This window comes from Erithacus rubecula, assembly GCF_903797595.1.
Source record: "Erithacus rubecula genome assembly, chromosome: 3".
Taxonomy (NCBI): domain Eukaryota; kingdom Metazoa; phylum Chordata; class Aves; order Passeriformes; family Muscicapidae; genus Erithacus; species Erithacus rubecula.
Genome location: NC_136689.1, coordinates 91,918,387 through 91,938,932, shown reverse-complemented (window position 1 = coordinate 91,938,932; position 20,546 = coordinate 91,918,387). Strand labels below are relative to the sequence as shown.

The 20,546-nt window shown below is 35.5% G+C and overlaps 1 long non-coding RNA gene across 2 annotated transcripts in view; it reads right to left on the bottom strand.

Annotated features, from left to right (window-relative positions):
• Window positions 1-263: 263 nt before the first annotated feature.
• Window positions 264-20,546, bottom strand: part of LOC306800426 — a 44,556-nt gene continuing 24,273 nt past the window's right edge. For both annotated transcript variants that reach the window (XR_013773826.1, XR_013773827.1), the window contains 2 exons: window positions 4,363-4,580; window positions 264-427 (listed from right to left, as the gene is read on the bottom strand). This is a non-coding gene — a long non-coding RNA (uncharacterized lncRNA). The remainder of the gene's footprint in view (window positions 428-4,362; window positions 4,581-20,546) is intronic.

The following is a 20,546-nucleotide window of genomic DNA, read 5'->3' as shown; positions in this document are numbered from 1 at the left end:
AACTTTGAAACCATGCAATTCTGTAAAGGATTTCCATGCGCTAATGTTGGCCTGAGCAGCGGTAAGGCAGCAAATTTTATATTGTAACAAATTGTTCCTTTGATACAAAGCACTCCTTCAGAATCAGGCATGTAAGTTGTATCTTCATCTCACTAACTTTTTGCTCAGGAAAATGCATGCTGTTGTCTAAAACTAAATATAACAACTAAATAACTAAAACATAATGAATTTAGGGTAAAACTGCTTTTATCACTTACTCTGTAACCAAGCACATTGCCTTTTGCAAATCTGTTTTTCTCCTCTTATAAGAAAAGCAGCACAGAGCATTTGGCCAAGTTGCCAAGTATCGAAGTGAGACCTTCTGAATGTATCCACAAGAACTAGTGGCACACCAGGTTCTCCACTTCAGAAGACAAGGGCATGCAGGCTGCAGGAAAGCACAATTCGCCAGAATCATCAGCAAATCCTTGGCTATGTGTATAGGGCTTTAATTGCTACTTAAAGGCTTTCATTTTGTTTTTGTTAAAAGTTGTTCTGACAAGTCTGACTTACTAACAAGGGGCTGCTCTTGTCATTACCAAGCCCACAACAGAATAAGACAATCTATTTTTGCAGAACAGTTCCAAAGATGAAAAGTCTGCTCTTGCATTCTTGCAGTTGTACATCATTAAATTCTGCAATACGGTGGTCATATTTCCACAGCTCCCAAATTGGAGTGATAGAAACTTTTTAAAAACTTCAAAATATTTTTTTCTTAATGTTTTTTTGTGAATCTGTTTGACCATCTTTCAAGCAGAGCAGAACCAAGATATGCATCTTGCATATTCTTACTTGTTTTTAGAATTCCTTAAATTACACCATGATAGAAACTGAATCTCACCTGCTTCCAACTGAATCTGCTCTACTAGATATCCTGTATTGGCCATGGTCCCAAACATTGTACCAATTGTTACTCACTCCTGCTGTTCCTTAGCATTCCAATAGCAACAAAACAAAACTAAACAAAACAAACAAACAAAAAACCCAAAAACAAACAAAAAAACAACAAACCCCATATTTACATAAGAAACACATGTACAGAATTATGTATACATAAAGTTAATATTTGTACCAAATGCTTTACACTTTTGCCAATATCAAGAAATTAATCCTTGCAGCTAACTGCATGCCATTTTAAACAGTTTCACTATGTTATCTGTTGGTTTTTTCTGATGCTTCATCTCCTCTAAAGACAAAGAAATGCATTTTGTTTTCTGTTTTTAGTTTCATATGAAAAAAACTTCTGCATGTTAGGCTCCTATCCCCTTAGCAGGTACCACCACTGCAAGCTGAGAGAGCATAGCCAGTCTTAAAATTGCTCCTGTCACAGAAATTGCAGGAAACTGCCTTTTGGTGATTAGAAAAGGTACTGAACATGTTGCACATGTCAGGGTTAACTCTTACACACAAGTTCACCCACATAATAAAATCCTTTTTTTTTTTTTACTTTTCCATGAATGTGAAACAAAAATTTCTAAAGTTTTAGATATTAGATTCATAAGAGCAGAAATCCTACAAAACTACATTTATATGAAAATAAGTTGAATAAACATACCTGTATGAAAACAGTAGAAGCATTTGGTAGAAGAGAAATATCAGTCATAGGACATGAGAATAAAGTTATATATATCTATCTGTTTTTTGCCAACTGCACACACAACTTTATATCAATTTTTTAATGTTTTTGCACACAAATTAATATACATATGTTAATGAACTTGTTTATTAAAACCTCTGAATTTTATATTCAGACCCATTTGAACAGCTAGGGTCACGTCACATGAATTTCAGAGAGTGTTGGTCTAGTTCCTCTTTGACAACCTTTGAACTGGTAAACAGATAAGCAGAGACTTTCCTCTTCTCCTTACTGTAGTAGGTACTTACCCTTTCCTGCCCTGCTACACTTATGCTCAGACATTGCTATCAAATGCTAAAAACCCTTTTCTTAAAATAAATAAATAAAAAATTAAAATCTTAAGCTTTTAATATTTGCAAATCCCCCATATTTCCAAACAATGTGTTTCTAAAACATGTGATGCACACAGTTAAAAAAAAACAAATACTGCTGACAAGTACTTTTTGCATTCCAGAACATTAAAATAAGATTTAATGCAGTGTCACTCCACAGTAAGAAAACATAGAACAAAATAAATCATGACAGCCTTTTAAAATATGCTAAATTTATGTTTTGTATTGTGTGTTCAGACTGTACCAGTTTTAATAATCCATGAATTTTCAGAACCATAGAGACCTGCAGAGAAATGCTTAAGTGGCAGTCAGTTTCTTTGGAAAGGTTCTTTTCTCAGTAAACAAGTCACAAAGCTGCTATTGCTGATAAGAGGTAGCCTGATCTATCAAACCTTCTAGAAGCACAGCCAAATTTTCACTTCCTCCCTTCATCCAGAGTTTTAAAATCCTTTGATCTCAGAGCTAGGGGAATGTTTACTACTTTTCCCAGGTAGCCTATTTCTCCCCTTCTCTTTCTGTGCCTGAAGTGAAGTGGTGCCTATGGCCAGTGACTGCACCAGCAGCTGACCAGTGAGGCTGAGTTCAGGGATCCCAGCCAGTTTCAGAAGCTCTCCTGCTCCCAAAAACATCTGCTCTCCTAGAGTCTCCATGCTGCTCATGTCCCTGTTCTTGTTTCCCCTGCTCCTCAGGTGTCACTGCCTCTTTTGCCCTTCTTTATCATCACAACTCCAAAGCTCCAAGCCCCAATTTTACAGGTGACTTCTAAGGATGTGAGGAGACATCAGTGGAATATTCTTATCTACAGTCCCTCTATCTCACTTCCTCCTTTATCTTGTACCTGGTTGATGGGAATGTTTCTCTACAGGCTCTCTTGCACTAGTACCTCAACTGCTGATAGCAAGAATGAGTTTGAGTATAGGCTTCACTATGAGTGAGGTCAGTATTTAATAACATTTCTTCTAGGTTTAGTGACATTGACAATGTCAAAGCCCAAAATTCAAGGACTGGCAAGTGCCTCCTGATTTTGAAGCAAGATTCTCTCCCTTCAAACACACACTGTTGCCTTCTTTTATAGGCTGAAATAAGAGTTTCTGAAATAGGCTTTTGTGGGTGATGGAAGAACGTATGTACTGACTCCAGCTACAAAAAAGGTTGGTATATACCTGGACCAATGAGAAAAAAAAAAAAAAATCAACATTTCTGCAATTTGCAATAGATATGTCGACACTCCTTATGTCAACAGAAATTTAGCTATTTGAATATCATTAGAATCAAGATAAACTTGAAACACTCTGCTGGGACAATGGTTAAAAAATACCATTGGCTTGGGACTTTTCAGTCTGAAAAGTGTCATTTCTAGTATAATCGACAGAAACTAAAATATAATGCCAAGACTATAATACCATGGATGATGTGGACAAAAAGACAATTAAGTATTTAACATTACGTGAAAACTTTATTTCTGTGCTTTTCACAAAGTACAATCCAGTACAGAATAACCTTGCAAAACAGCAACATATTCTCACACAGGGAATTAAGTAGGATGCAAGGACTGGCACCTAATTTTCACCAGTTCTTCAATAGACTCCAAAATGTTTTGAAGTATTACAGATATGATTTTCTCAACTGAAAAGGAAGCCTGAACTTTTAACTGTCTCATCCCTTACTGTCTCATCACTTCTGGGTGTCTCAGATGTGGTTGCTGAAAGGTTGCCTGTGCCTATATTTAGATAACTGTGAAGATCAAATGGTCTAAATGCTATGAAAAGTGGTTTGCTTGGGTTTTTTATCCAGTAATCTGGCAATTGGGACAAAATATCTTTCAATTTAGAGCTCAAAATTTCATGATCTGGTTCTCAGAATTATTAAAAATATACAGCTGTCACTGAAGAAAAACCCAGTTTAAAGGGTCATGAAGCTGGACGGGTTGTATCACTTTATAATAAGTAATTCAATTTGTCTTCCTCTCACTTCAGAGTGTACTAAGCACACCCTTCATCTTTAAAAAAAAATTCATAAAATCAAAGGGGAAAAAAGAGCAAACTTCAAGTTTCACAGCTCTTTTCTCATAGCATCATTTGAAAGAGTGTTTTGGTTTCAGAAGAGACTAATATTATTCTCTAAAAAAATGACTTCAACTCCTACACTACAATAAATACACAGCTCCCATTGGGTAATATCAACACAAGAAAAATAAACCAGTTTCATCTAATGTTTTCTACATTCCTGAAGATTTCTCAGAACACCATGGCTTTTCTCTACAAACTTGCATTACATGTGAATAATGTGATATTATTATGAAATTTCAATACAGAAAAATAATCAGTCCGAGTTCTACCCTTCAGAGACTCTTACCTTTGAGATTTCTTTCTCTCAAATGCTGTTAACAGCCTTAAGGGTATTCTAAATAATTTTGCTAAGTGTAATGCATTATTTATTGTTCTCTTCTATTTTATTACAATCTCAAATTTCCATGGGGATTGCCTTGGTTATATCAAGCCGTGTTTCTCCATAAGTGCTTCAGAAGACTGTCACTTGCTACTGGTACTGCATGTTTCTTTGTCAAGCTATAACTGGAAAATCAACATGGAATTGCTGAATTAACGTGGGAAAGTTGTTATAAAAAGCTCAGCTTAGTAGAAAGTTGTCTAGATGTGTCTTGTTGGTTCAACTGAAACAAATATTACTGATTTTTAGAGGGACATTACTTCAGAAAAGTCTCTAGCTAGAACAACCTTAATCCCAACTCAAAGCTGCAAATTAAGCTTCTGTTTAAAAGAAATGGACTTTAATTTTGGATAACACTTTACCCAACAGTATATTCACCAAAAAATGTGCAATAGAAAGCCTTATTGGTAGACTTTAATAAAATAAAGCATGCACACAGTAACTATGCAGAATTAAAGCCTACATCACTGTAGCTGAGAGGTTTAGGTTTCATTTCAAGAGAAAATGTAATAATTGCATTTTGACACCTCTTCAGTCTACACAAGTATGTTCATTGATTCAGATTTTTACAGTAAAATACAAACTACACATCAGACTGTTCAAAAGCTTAATATGCCAAGCTCAGTTTGATGCATTTGCTCCTTCTGAAAAAAAAAAAAAAAAAAAAAAAAAAACAAACAAACAAAAAAACAGAATAATGCATACACCAATGAGAATTTTATCAGAGTATTGTAAGAACTTTTATCCCAAGATTTATCTACAGAGCACAGTATAGACTGCTTTTTCTCAAACTGGAGAATAAAATTGGCTACAATCACACAAGCATTCTCTGATTACTACTTTTTCATATCACACAGTTGGATTCTTTGGAGATACCACTACAAAAACAAAATTACACAAGCAACTTAAACATGAAAAGGTTCACTGTTGTTCAAAAGAAAAAAAAAATAGAAATATAAATCTCAGAGATAACTATACACTTGTGTGTATGCTTAAATATCCCAGCTAAAATTCTAACATCAATAATGGTTATATCCATGCTCTTGTTTCAGAACTACCTGAAACTAGATTCCAGACAGTATATCTATAACATTCAGAACTAGTTCTAGAAACATTCCCATGCAAACACATCCAGCTGAAAAGCTACCATTGAAAACAGGCCAGAAATTGCAAGGAGTAAGGTGATAAGCAGAATTATAAATAAATAAAAACCTGAACACAGACCCAAAGAAGTAGGAAGATTTTAAGATGTTCCATTTCCTAGATGTTAATATTTGCAGCAGAGCAATCTTTACTTGCAAGTCAAGTGAACTGCAGAGAACATGAGGTTTATTCTCAGACTTTGCCAATTAACTATTTCAAGTTTGAAGGCAATGCTTTGTGCAAGCTTGGCTCCATGGGTTTCTATTAATTATATTGACAAGAAAAACTGTCCTTAGCTATGAAACTTCAGAAGCATTTTTCTAAACTTTCATTTTAGTAAGAGTCCATGGCCTTGGCCAGCACAAAAGTCTCCATTTGTGGGAGAAATCAGACACCTCCATTTCTTTGAATGTCGAATTTTTGATAAAAACAGCTTAAATCCAAGCCAAATTTAAAAACATAAAAAATCATAGTTCAAAGTAAAGAAGCTTTTAAAGTCTGAATATTTAGTGGTGTTACATTAGCTTCCTTTGTGCTACTTAAGTGCTCAAATGAAAAAATTAAAAGGAGATGTGCACAAATATTTTTACTTTGCCCCTTAATTCTAATAAGTTTTTTAAAGGCCTGTGAAGAAAACCTTATAACACAAATGCTACTGCTACACTACTAAATATAAGACATGGGACTCCCCTAAGGAACCAAGCAGCACAGCACAGCTTAGTATGTACACCTACATGGCTCACTGTCTTCTGCTCAAAATATCCCAAAATAGCCACATCCCAGCTTCATGCTGAAAACAACTCACAAGAACTGTGCCCAGGCAGCAGCTGAAGATGCTAGCTGGCAGGAACCAAACATGCCAGTGAGCAGTGTAATCACTGATCCTCCACAGCCATGCCTTTCTCTAGCAGCAAAGGCATAATTAAAGATTCTTTGAAGCATTGGTATCAGTGCAAGACTCTAGATAACACTAATACAATCCATGCAATGAACTGAGAATAATGCCCATTAGCAGCTTATTCATCTACTTACTATCTCAAAGCTACTTGGTGTTTAAAAAAATGTACCAAATTACATTTTACTAGTTTTATTAGATGTTCTTTTGGCACGGTCAAAACCCAGATGATGATATATTTTAACTTTTAAATGCACTTATTTCATGGAGAGTCTTTTAATCTTTTCACTTTTAATCAGTCATTCTATATTATTCACTCCAGATGGAATTTTTAAAATTCATAATTAGCATGAAATAAGCTTTCCATAACTGAATAGAATTTCAGAGAAAATTGAAGTTCATTGGGAAAGATTTTAAGAACGAGCAGTGAACTCGGAGGACTGGCATTGCATTATTTCTGACAGTCTCCTGCACTAAGTCTAGAGCACTGCTATAAGTCAAGCACTCAAAAGGAGTTAAACAAAGGAGAGAAAGGGGGCAAGAGGGCAGGTGAGAGACCAAAAACTGCCAAAATCTCCATAACCAGAAAATTTTGGCTAATAAGATTATTTTTCCATCCTCTGTTAAGATGGCTTTGATGTCTTATTGTTGAGTATTCACATTTAAATCAGCAGTGGGGAAGCGATAGATAAAAAAGTAAACCAGTCACAGAAAAGCTAAATGTTTTCCTTTTTTTTCCCCATGAAGAGCAACCGTTTAAAAATACTAAACAGCACTGGCAACAGTAACTTTTAGCATGTCACAAGAAGGTCAATATGGCACTAACTTTATAATTCTTTGGGTAATAGATTGAACATGTTGAAGCAGCTTTTGGTTCATTTGCTATTATCCTCATTACATCTTTATCTGGCATGAGGGATCAATATTTCTGAACATTACACTACTCCTGAACAGACAGAAGGACATATTGTTTATTTGGCTGCCTAGTGATTTCTGACACAAGAAGCTATCAATTACATTATGGTATGAAAACCAGTGCCAACTAAAAGGACTCCTAACAGAGCACCACGATGTGGTTACTTATGAGCTGATTATTCAGTAGCAATCAAAATATTAAACCTAGAGAATATTTCATCTGAGGCTGGCTCTGTAGCAATCTCTGCTTCTTTTAACCTTGCAGGCTTACTTGTCACAATTTCCAATTTTCATTTATGAGGTGGTGCAGGATTCCCCACAATCTACTCGATTTCAGCTGCCAACAGTTAAAGCCTTTGGCAAAAATTACCCATTTAAGCAAATACAAGAGCAAGGCAGGAGATGCAATTACATTACTTTCCTGTAGTTAGTTATGTTCTTGCCCAGTGTGTCCATTATTGTCCAGAAGATTTTGCAAGCACCATTACCCTAGATCCTTTAAAATTTGCCTGTGATGCAAGGTTAAATATCTCAGTTGTGTTAAATGTAATTTCAAACAACCTCATCACTATTACACATGCATCCCTATTACAGACACTCAACTGTGCATCTATAGTTGAAATTAAACTTCGGCTTTACAGCAAATATCAAGTGCAGAAATTTGATCTGAGCCCAAAAATGTCTACTGGGATCATCTGGATTCCTTTGTCCAGTCAGGAGCAGACACCACAATTCATTAAAACAAAAGGATGTTTTGCCAATACATGCTTTTCTCTACTGCCTCATCCCTTGCAAGGAAAACCATGCTCACTCCTGAGAAAGACAGAATATTCTGAAGTGACTTGAAAAAGAAACCTTAATGTACATAAGGCAAAAGAAAAGAGACTGGATGAAACAGCCTAATACCTCTGATTTATTTTTAAGAGTGAGACCAGCTGTATTAATATCATCTTTCCTCTGCATCTCTTGTGACATTTGAAAATCTTTTAATACATTTATGATATACAATTAGCTGCATCTCATGCATTCTAAAATATGTTTCAAAGGCCAATTAAGGCTTCCTACATATGGAAAAAATGTAAAATTTAATTAAGACATCTGTCTTTAGAGTATAGAACTAGCAATACAATACAATAAAGATCATCTGTTTTGTTTCTTAGCTTAAAGCTATTATCCACTCAAAATGGGACAGACAGAATCATAGAAAGCTTTCATGATGGAATAATAAACTACTACTTCTCTGTAGAGGATGCTAAGAGACAAAAGCTTTTTAGATCAGGATGCAGCACACTGAGTTTGAGATGGAAAAAGGCAGAGTATGAGAATAAGGATGGAAAAAGTCTCCAGCACTGTAAAGAAGGTAAGGCATTTCTGAGTGGAACAGAAAGGAAACACAACCTGGTCCTTCCTGGTGGACTACACACCATAGGAGCACACAGGCTTTGCTGGAATGCAAAAGACATTAAACCTTGCAGGCAAGTGCAGACACAGGAGACAGGACAAAGTTATTCATAATATTTTTTTCTAATCTTTTATTTTAAAGTTAACTATCCAACTTTTCCTTCCAGTAAGACCTTCCCTAAAATTTACATGTAGAGTCATACAATCAAGGCTGGGCCACAGGTAGGTTTTGGGAATCCTTAGTGTAAGGGGAAAAAAAAACCCACCTCACTTCAAAGTGTAAATGTGGACCCTCAGTCAGAAAAAAATTAAAGAACATAAGTATTAGATTCGGATGCTTTAAGTTGATGCTTGACTCAGATGAACTAAATTTGAACTCACTAACTTTGTTTACCAGATAGCTTGGAGGAAAACTCCTACTAAATAAATATCAGAATCATTAGGTCCTGAATTCAATGCAGCAAGGTCATTTTTCTTGCAAAAGTAAACGACACAGTTAATTAGGCAAGGTTTCCTTAATCTTGGGATAAGCTTATTTTCTCCCTCTAACAACATCATACCAGAAATTTTTATCACTTATTACCTATTGTGTCAGTCACATGTAACTTAATGCAAGCCTTCTTTTTTCTGAGAACTCTATCTAGCCACGATTCTTACCAAAGCGAGCAAGGATCCACTGTTGCTTCACTATAACTTTACAGTGCAGAAGCAGATGCATTGCTGTATTTTACAACTGCTTTTTATTACAGAACCTTTTGTTGGAACACATTTACAACTTTGGCTCAAACTGCCAGATTTATTCTTTCAACAATCAAAGCATGCTTTTGGAAAGGTTAAAGGAAACTGGTCAAGGGTTTTTTGAATGAAAAGCATAGGCTTACAGTGCTTTACAAGCTTACACTTTTTACACGTTAATAAAAATCAAGTGTTATTGAAGCACGCATAATTTTTTTAATGGATCTTCAAAGCAGAAAACAAGTGGTTCTGGGACATTTTAATATAAATGCATTGCTCCTTGTAACACAGCAGAATTCAGCATGGCATGTTAGAAAAAGAGAAGAATCTACTTAATTAAGTTACAGGGACAAATCTTCCACAGATATGCTTTCTGCCACAATCACCATCATCAGTGCTCATCTACACTACTTAAAAACAATGTTTACCATGCCTTGTTTGCTGTTAGCCCTTATGTGATAAAAACAGAAAACAACAAGCAGCTACAGAAATGCACAGGAGCAGCCTTCACTCCCATTCTTTTGTCAACACAGTGACAGCTAGCCAGGTGCAAAAACCTCTCTGCAAATTATTACATCTGCATGTCCTGGAATCCCAGCAGGAGCTTTTGTTAAGGTGATAGCTGTTCAAAACAGATTCCAGAACATTTTTCTGTCATATAGCTTATTTTAGACAGCAATTAACAGAGCTGCCAAACAAGTAAGAATATGCATCCCTTGGACGAACAAGTGAAAACTCTGGGTTTTGCTGCCTTCTGATAAGGTTACTACAAACAGCATTAAAAGCAGCAACAGGAAAAAATAAAACAGCCCACTTGTGAGCTTCTCAACAATTGATTTTTCTTAGCTTGGGAGCTACCAGGAATACTCCAAACTACATAGATACAAATTTTGATATCCTATTTTCTTGTGTGAAGTAGTTGTCTAGTACTTCAGAGTGCCCCTTTAGAAACTGATAGATGAGTGTGGTACATTTTTATAGCTCTCTTTGGACCTTATGTCAAAGTTGAGGGGCTTAAAAATAAATTAAAAAAAAAAGGCATATAACAACAACTTTTAAGTTGGTATGTACAGTTGTTACTGTAATCTTTTTTATACATTGTTACATACGTTAATATCTAGATGCCACCAACATCTCTTCTTTCACCTTTTTCATCGATGCTTTCACACTGAAACATTTCCATTTCTTCTTTCTTTATACCACGAGCAACATTTCTATTGCATATTTGCATCATCCTTTCACCTGAAACTTATTCTAATGCAATTTCTGCTTCAATCATACAACTCTACAGAGAATCAATGTCATTCTTTCCAGACTAAAGCCTTGAAGAGAAAAAATCAAGTATGTCATGAGCCATCTAGAGACTTTGACTCCCTTAGAGTGGTACTAAATCTAACTGCAGTTCTTCACAAAATAACCTCATTCAAGATCAACTTTGTAAACTATAATAAATGAAGGGCAGTGGGAAGGCAGAGATGTTTTTCATAGACTAAAAATACCCAAATGCTATTAAAATGACCCTACAGAAACCTCGTGCAGTTTGACAAATACAGAATCCTACATATAGAAGCAAGAGAACAGGCTGAAGAGCAGCATTGTAGAAGGGGACCTCGGAGAGCTGGTGGGCAAAAAGATGAGTGTGGGTCTATCCATGGCTTTGCAGTAGTCACACTCAACTGCCATAGGAAGAACATATCCAGACAATGGAATTCCTCCCCTTTCAGACTGCATTTGAAGTACTGTGCCCACACATGGAGTTTCAGCCAAGGAAATCATTGGCATTCTGTAGCAGGTCCAGGGCACACCCTAGTGGAAAGCATCTGTGAAGAAGCATGGAGTCAGCCTCCTCTCAGAAGTGCATAGTGACAGAATGAGAGGCAAAACACAAGCTGTGACATGGAAAATTCCAATCAGGATTCAAGTAAAAAGTTTTTAACCATAGGACTACTCAAAATTTGAACAAGAGTCCAGAGCAGCAGTGTTATTTCCATCCTTGGAGATGCTCAGCATTCAATTGGAAAGAGCATCAAATGCCCTAATAAAATTTGACCCTGTTTGATGCTTTCCAAATTAAATTATCCTATGAATACTAAGGAAGTCTCAAATCAAATCATTCCCTGTAGTCTTATTCATATAGATGAAGTCTGACATGGGAATACAGGTAGAAAGCTTTGGTTCAAAACAGTAATTATATTGTAGTGGGGGAAAAAAAAAAAATCAAGATGCCTAATTAGTGTCAAACATCTGGATTCATTCAACTTTTGATGCCGTTTAGCAATTTTCCAGATATTTTCCAAAGTCCACATTTCAGTTTCTACTGTCTTCTTCCAAATGTCTATAAGGTGTTTTCCTTTTAACCAAACAGAGGAGAAATGAAAACTTCAAAGTTACATTTAAGTTCCAGGGAGGAAAAAACCAAACAACTTCATAGTTTTCCAACTAATTCCAGGGATGTATGTGAGTGTCCCTGTGCACCTGTAACAAGTTTCAGGAAGGGAAAGAAAATTTTTATCCTACGGCTATTGTCTCAAATCTGGCTTCTTAACATTGTATTATTGGTATTGATATTTTCTGTGAATGCTGACTAGTTGACTATTTGGCTAAAATGGCAAAAGTCCTCATTACAAGAACCTAGAATTGTAAATTTTCCCAGCAGGGCAACAGTTTCTAATAGACAATAGATTTCTAACTCTATTAACTTTGTTTTTATCAGACAGCACTGGGAAAAAGCCAACCCTAACTTCTCTGTTGTGTTTTGAATTTTTAATACCCTGAACTCTAGTTTAAGATAGAGTACCTTCAGGAGCTGTTTTAATTTATGCAACTTGTACCAATTTTAATGGCAATTTGTTTTCAAACAACCAAATCAAAGGTGTAAATTAGTCAGATACTTGGTATCTTTTCCTAGTCAGGAGTGGAAGATTTTCATCCCTGATGATGACTCCATCTCTTACAAAGAGATATTGATTCAAGATCTGCCAGATGTTGCCAAAGAGGAAACTTAGATGACTTGATCTTCTCAGACATTAAATGATCACTCATTCTCTGGGCCTCCCTGAAGGGAACACAAGCAAGGTAATACTTGCCTGAACAAGTGTTGAGGCAGAAATGGGATATCATCTCTCTTACTAAAAACAAACATTCCTATACCATACCATAATCTCAGTGGAACCCATTAGTGAGAATGTTCCATGAGGGTTTTAATGCAGATTAGTTTTCCCTTATGTCTGAAGGAGTTAAATTTTACTACAAATATCTGATTTTCATCTAAATCATTTCATACTATTTTTCAACATGATAACCTCACACTACTCTTTGAGCTACTGCTATAAAATGGAAGCAAAAGTTAAAAATCACTGAATAGTTGTTTTGTTCAGAAAAGCATTTTCATTTACAAATCAAAGCCTTAACTACAATGTATTTCAATATCCATCTGTATCCACCCTACTTAACAACATACAACAGTTGCTGAATATTAACAATTATATCTATCTTCTTAGCATTCAGATAAATATGTATGTCTATATGCTATAAATAATTTTTGCATGTGTTCTTTAATCCAATTCTCTCAAAAGCTTGTCTAAGGCTTTGTGAGTTTTAAATGCATGAGATACTAGGATGAGTAGTGAAAACTGACACTGTTAAGCAAGAGCAGCGTCAAAAATTCTTTTCCTTTGCTTTACAGTTTAGCTGCTGCGAAAACTAAAATTTACACAAAATCAACAAAAGGTGTGATACACTATCAACAACATCCAGAAAATACTTGCTATTGTTCCTATTTTTCTAGTTCTAGGGCAAAATCCAATCTTTATTAGACACCTACTCTGGGACTACTCAATTAGTTTGGAATAATTTTACTCAAATAAGCACCAAAAATTGTACAAAAACTTATTTCTAAAGCCTTCGAAAAGTTAAGAGGAAGAAGCAAAGTCAAAATGCTTGAAGTCCTAAAGAATTTTTAAAAATACTCAAGTAAATGACATGTCTGCTTGTCACTGAAGTTCACTGAATTTGGGAATCTCTTTCACACTCACTGAAAAAGCCAAATGTGTAGTCCCCTACACAAGTGCTCAGCTTTCAGAAAAAATGAATAGCCTTCATGAAGAGAAAAGAACTGCTGTCTACTTTTGAAGTTCTTTCTCAGGTTAAAAAAAATTGCTGAGTAAAGGCCTAAATGAGGAACCTTTCTAATTTTACGAGAAACCCAAACGTGACTACCTTTATGCTGCCAATATATATTTGAAACAGATTTACAGAATAATGGGAAAAGTCTATTTGAAATAATGTGAAGGTCAGATTTAGCTTTTAAATTTTAGGTAAATGTTCTCTATCTCTATATTTTAACAGAACTAAGAACTGTACTTCAAGTTGACACCTGAAAGCAGACAAGAGGGAGAAGAAATAAGGAAATATCAGGTTTATTCTAGGTCATTCTTCCCCTTTTTATTTCTTCTAATATATGGGTGATTTTTCAGCTACCATTACTGTGTTCTGGCTGTAAGGCTCTGTCAAGGGCTGCCATCCAACTCTCTGAGCAAAGGTCATTAGTGGCAGGGATTGGGAAGTATTAGAGAGCTTACAAGGAGACAGAGATAATGACAAAAATCCAGTGTTTTAAGCCCCCTGCCATACCCCTCCCATAAAATCCCCATAATGAACTTTCTATGCTACAAGGTTTTGGGGGTTTTTAATCAACACTCTGTTGTAAGTTTCACTGAAAATAAATTATATTTTGCTACATCTCTTTATAACCTGGTTCAACCTTTTGGATTTCAGCTACCAATGTACAGACCAGATTAAAAAATAAGCAAGCCCCAATCTCTAAAATAATCTCTATACAGGCCACCTGATGCACAAACACGAGCTAGCCTCAGAATGCAAAATCAGGTCAATAGTGAATTATGGTTTAACCTATCAGCATCCCAACACACCTAATAACCAACAGAGTACCCAAGGAGCCTACAACCATATGTGTAGATCAAAAGTCAAAACAGTTTTTCACAGTGCACTGCAAAACGAATGCCCAACAGCTTTGCAATAAGAACAAAGGTGAGGAAAAAGCAAGAAAAGGGGCAAATGCCAAATTATAAGCTTGAAACCTCCAAAATTCAAAGTGTTAGAAGAGAAATCACAGCAGCATTTGATGAGTTACTTGGTTGACTCAACAGCAACAATAATTATTGTGGAAATTATTCAGGTGATGTGCAGTTAATTTGGCTTGTTTCCCATCTATAGTGTATTAGTTCCCTGAGGACAGGCTCTACAGCTATTACACTAATGATAAATAATACAAATATTAGTGATGAATAATTTTGCATATGGTTAGTTATACAGTCTGCTATGAAGATAAATTAATAAAATATAGAAGTAAAACTTGCATCTTGGTGATTTTCTTCGCAAAAACTGCTTACTCATCTTGGTGAAAATAGTAGTGAAGAACAGTGACAGAGGGCAGAGCTGGACCCTCCAAAATTCCAAACAGCATCCTATACCACCAGCTGAAAAGATGCTCTGGAGCATCAGGGTGAATCAGAGGGCCAATCCTCATTCCACATCCAGCCTTAGGCAACAACATCACATCACACTTCTAGAAAACCAAAGTGTGAAAGACAGATATGGACCAGGTTTGGTTTCTCTCTGGTTTTTCTCAGAAGACATTCTCGATCTCAGTCACTTCCTCACCAGAGTATGTGCCAAGAAGAGTTAACAAGCAAGAAAAAACACTTCATCCACCTCAAATCGCATCATTACAAGAGGAAGACAACTCATTTTCAAATCCATCTTAAACTTACCTCAGACTGCTTTTATCAAAGTGCCTTAACTGAAACCATATTGTTATTTATATAGCAAAATTAAGCATACGTGAGTGTTTAATTCATCCAAAACTCAGAACTTCAACACAAACTTTTGCCCTTTTTGAAGTTAGTGTTACATTTCCTGCAACTGTAATTTATTTCCTTAATGTAATAATACAGCCCCAAAATAATTTCTCCTGTCAAAATATTGAAAGGTGTCTTTGTCTTAGCCATTTTGCCATATGTCTGCAGCATAAAATCCCATGCCAGGCTATAATCAGTAAGAAGAAAAGCAAAATTAAGGCTATATATGCTCCTGCATATCTTATTAGGTAGAAGTTGGTACAGAATGTTGCACAGGAATTTTTCACTCCTAATTTTCCATCTATCTCCCTCTCTTCAAAGCAGACTTCCCATGGCACAACAAAAAGTGTGACTGAAAACTTTTACTTTGGTCAGAATTCTCTTTTTCTCCTTAAATCTCAAAGTGATCACATGCCAAAGACTTTGGGGTATACTTGATTTAATCTCTGCAGTAGTATTCAAATTCAGGACTCCACATAGAAAAGAAAAATACTTCCTGAACACCCAGCCTCATATTATAATTATACTGCTTGTAATTTTTGCATTTTGTTTCCATCAATATATTAGTAATAACATTGCTAACATGCGTGTTCATAAAAACCTGTATTACGTTGCTTACAAGGAAAAAATTCTAAGATTGCACCAAATCTTTCTAAAGTAAAATTTGGCATCTACGAATAGGGACTTTATCAGTCCCTCACCTCCTGTTCCATTGATTGAGTCCTAAAACCAATTAGTACAGTATGAATGGCAAAGTTAACCCACCAACTGTGTTCATTTAGTGATGCAAATTTAAAACTACCCTTGTAATGCACTGCATGATATTTAATCTATCATCCCACATGAGATCCTCAGTGTGTTTCTGCCTAAAGCAGTCAGAATCTTAACACCACATTTTCTAAAACAGGCAAAGCAGAGCTGTACAGATGACTCTGCAGGACAGGTGGGATATGGACAAAAGTGTGGTAAGGTCAACTGAAGGTGCAAAAAATTACTCAGCAGAATATTTTTTTGTTGATGGTAGTTCAAGGCTATTTTTAATACAATTTGAAAAATGCAGGAAAATAAAGAGGAGAAAGTGAGACTATTAAGTCAAACAGACAAAGGAGAGCTATCCTCTCTCTGAGATCCTCAGGACTAATGTTCTTAAATGTTACTGAACAGTTCCTCAACAGTAGCACTGGGAACAGAGTTGTAGCATTTGTGTTTCAAGAGTCAGTGAAACTCCAGCACAAGCAAAATGGTGTCTCTTCAGGCAGTCCTAAATCAGTTTATTGAGTGACAGCAGCAACTACACAGGGTATCTGATATGTTACTGCATTTTTGAAAGCTAGGAAAATTCTAGATCACAGAGATGCACTGACTTGCTTTAAAGGAAAGCAAATTATTTTTCCAATGATAATTTAATTGACCTGGAGCTGTTCATTCTGAACATTTTCATTCATTTAATCCAAATAAATATTTCCATTTGCACAAAGTTATGTAAGTCACCATAGCACAAACATCTAAACCAATGAGAACGAAAACAGTTTTTAGTTAAATCAAAGCAACAGTTTAATATTTTAATAAATTGTAAAATAACAAGATTAGGAAGAAACACCTGTGACCTTAAGGATTCTTTTTATGGATGCTGCTATTCTAATCTATTATTCCACCAGCTCTACTTTATTATTTTATTATTACTAATTCCAGCAAAGGGACGAAAGACATGTCAAGTGCCACCTGTTTTTTTATATACATTGTGCAATACTCCTCTTTCTCCCAAAACCAGCCTGCTCATACAGGGCTCTGTTTCAATATGACTAAGAGATACCTGGAGATATTTCAAAGCATTTACTCAGGGGTTTGCCACTGTACACCTCAGAAGACAGGAGTGTAGTGCAGCTCTCAAGTGAGCACAGAGCAGGAAACTAACCTTGAAAAGAAACTTCATTTACAGGATATTTCTTCCCTTCTGCTGTGTTCCCATACTGACATGAAAGTTTATGATTTAAAATTAACACAGAACGCATTTTTGCAATGAGTATCTCTTCTTGCTTCCAGATTAAAACCACAGATTCTATTTTCCTGCTCTTTAGATCAATTACCCTTCATGCAGCAGCCAACTCTTCCATTTGTAGTTTTCATACAATTGTCTTAGTAATTTCTGTCAGAAGAAAACAAATTCATGCAAATTTCTTCAATCTTAGCATTAACAGCTGTAGATGGGTTATGTTAAAGTTATTTACATAGATATTTTAAGTTGGTTCTCAAGGGGAAAAGAATTTTTAGAGAGATGATCTGGCCAAGGCTTCCAGAAACATGTTAGACAACAATCCAATTCTTCCCATTTACGACTATAAAAACCTATAATGAACTGTTGCAAATCAAGAAATACTGTAGTTACTGATTCTTGGGCCTTTAACCCCAAAGTCCAAGAAAAAATAAATAAATATTTATTTACAGATTTATGTCTCAAATTCACAAAACACCTGCAAACAGCAAGAAGGATGCCTTATTCAATCCATGAAGTGTAGTGATAGATTAATGGGAAAAGATATAATGTGAACAAAACACTAAAAATAAATCAGTAGTGTCAAAAACTGTGATTGCATTCTCAAGTGTATTTTTGCTTCCACAAAGTTATAACATTAGCAGGTCACAAAATATTTTCTGCATATAGAGCCAGAACGACATTTGCACCTAATGCTCAATGCTCATAAAAGATGAAAATATCCTCATTACAGAATATATCAAAATGCCTAAAGGCAACATTAAAGAACATGTAATAGGGAAATGACATGCAATGTTGTAGACAGCCTTCTGCAGGGGTAGGGGAGCCTGGAAACACTGATACCATGCCAGATTGTGCATCCCATTCTCCCTTTGCATTCACTGGTAGAGTGAAACAGTGGCACCAATGCTCTTCAGGGTGTGCAGTGTCCACACAGGCACAGAGTTTGATACCTCTGATTTAACTTGGTCATCTAGCATTTGACCTACAGCCCTCTGAAGAATGCTTCCTTTGAGTTTAGAAGGCTTTAAATTTAGCCCTTACATAACTACCACACAGTGGACATGACATGTTTCACACACCTTTTAGAGATTTACTGAAATTTGACGGAACAGACTCACACACACTATCACAACTAAGCATCTAAATAGATCTCAATATTAAACTATAGTAGAGTTTATATTAACTGGACACATTAAATAGAAAATAATTAAATTATTAGTTTATAAATAGTTAAACAACTTTTAGCATATCAGCTACATCTCCCTAAAAAAGAGAAAAGTTTGATGGATTTTATATATGTTAGTTGTGAAAATGTGTTGTTACTGTGCCTCTACAATGTTGTGTTACCTACCACTAAAACTTTCCATCAGAAATTATTTTCTCCCTTTATCAAGGACAACTTGCAAGTTAAAATTTTTAAAGGATAGGATTTTCTTAAATAAAAGAAAAAATCTTCAAATGAAGCTGAACAAAGACCTAGCTTGTTTAAAGAGTTTCTGATGCTCCATTAAGACCACTAGAAACATAAAAATGGTCTGACAAATACTAATGTTCCAAAAGGGATTGTGCTTAAATTGATTTTAAGTCAAAATAATAAATTACTTTTCTCGCACATTCTAGGAAAACTTATGAATCCAAGAGTGCACTATGTGATCTTGGGTAGGAAACTGTAAATTCCTGGAACATGAAAGAATTTAATTCACGCTTAGAGGGAATTGGAGTCATTATTACAACACTGAACAAAATTATTTATTTTGGTTTTACATCCTTTTGTCCTTAATATTATGGATATACCAGATTCTGCTTTGAAATTAAAGAATTTATGTATACAATAAAGAATTACAACAAACAAATCACAAAAGAAGATAGAAGGAACAAAATCAAGTAACTTTGCAGATTTTTTCCACCCAGAAACATGTGTTCTATTTGTGTAGATTTTTGAGATCCTTTTCAGTGCCATTTCTGAACTTCTTACATGTAATAATGGATTTGTTCTCCCCAAATTGGTTCAAGACAGAAATAGAAACTGCCACTTTACCAGAGGATAAAAATAATACCTTCTTCATCCAAAATTACTCAAAAATACTTCAGGTAACATCAGAAACCAAGCCCACATTCATATGTACATAGCTCGTTTACGAAGTCAGTTTTTCTTCATAGCAAGAAAAGATGGATGTGGCAGCAGAGATGTAATAATCAACATTTTGCTTGCATTACGTCTCAGTAATAGGAAAGGAATGGCCTCAAAAAAGGTTAAATCTATATCCAGCCGGGCAATTAAATCACCATCAGAACTGGAAACAAACTCCATGAGAACTTACATCTATGACATTGAAAAGCATTTACAAGATGACTGCCTTTATGCAGTTTTAGTATTATCTGACCAGAAGAGGAAAAAAAAAAAAAAACAAAAAAACCTACAAAAAACTAAGGAATATATAAAAAAAAAAAAAAAAACAAAAAAACAACCACTGCTACTTGAAATAGAGGCTCATCCCAAAAGAAGGAAAGAAAATGGAAGTAGCAGACTATTTGAACATTTGCATGTTATATCAAAGAGATTTATGCTGTTGAAAACCAGGGAAACTAAGAGAAGATGTGCCCTGAAGGTGATGTACTTACTCTGCAGCTATGCCCTATGCTTTTGTGCTGGCTTGCATGCTTATAATTCTGAAGTTCTAACACAACAAAAGTGTTCAAGAATGAAAGCTTGCTGGTACTATTGCCCTAATGGATTGCAGAAATGGCTGGTTTTGAGAAATATCCTTTTAACCTTGAAGAGGATTGATGTCTTCATGCAGTGATGTATGGGGATATATGCTTATGAGTTATGAGCAATCACTTCACCTTGCAGGCTACAGCTATCTGTAGAGATCTATGCAGTTGCAGGAACTAGTTAATCACTGTATAGTTTGGCCATTGACTGGATTTATAACCACTGCTCTAACAGCACAGTTAAATCCTGTTTTCATGTTTGGGGAAGTTGTATCACAACTGTGACCAAATTAGAAGCTTCAAGAACAAAAAACCCAAATCTAATTATGCTGACTTGTTAATGTGATAATGGAATTCTGATGCCATGACAAATTTTGTTGCCTGTAAAATAAACCCAAATAATAGTTAAACA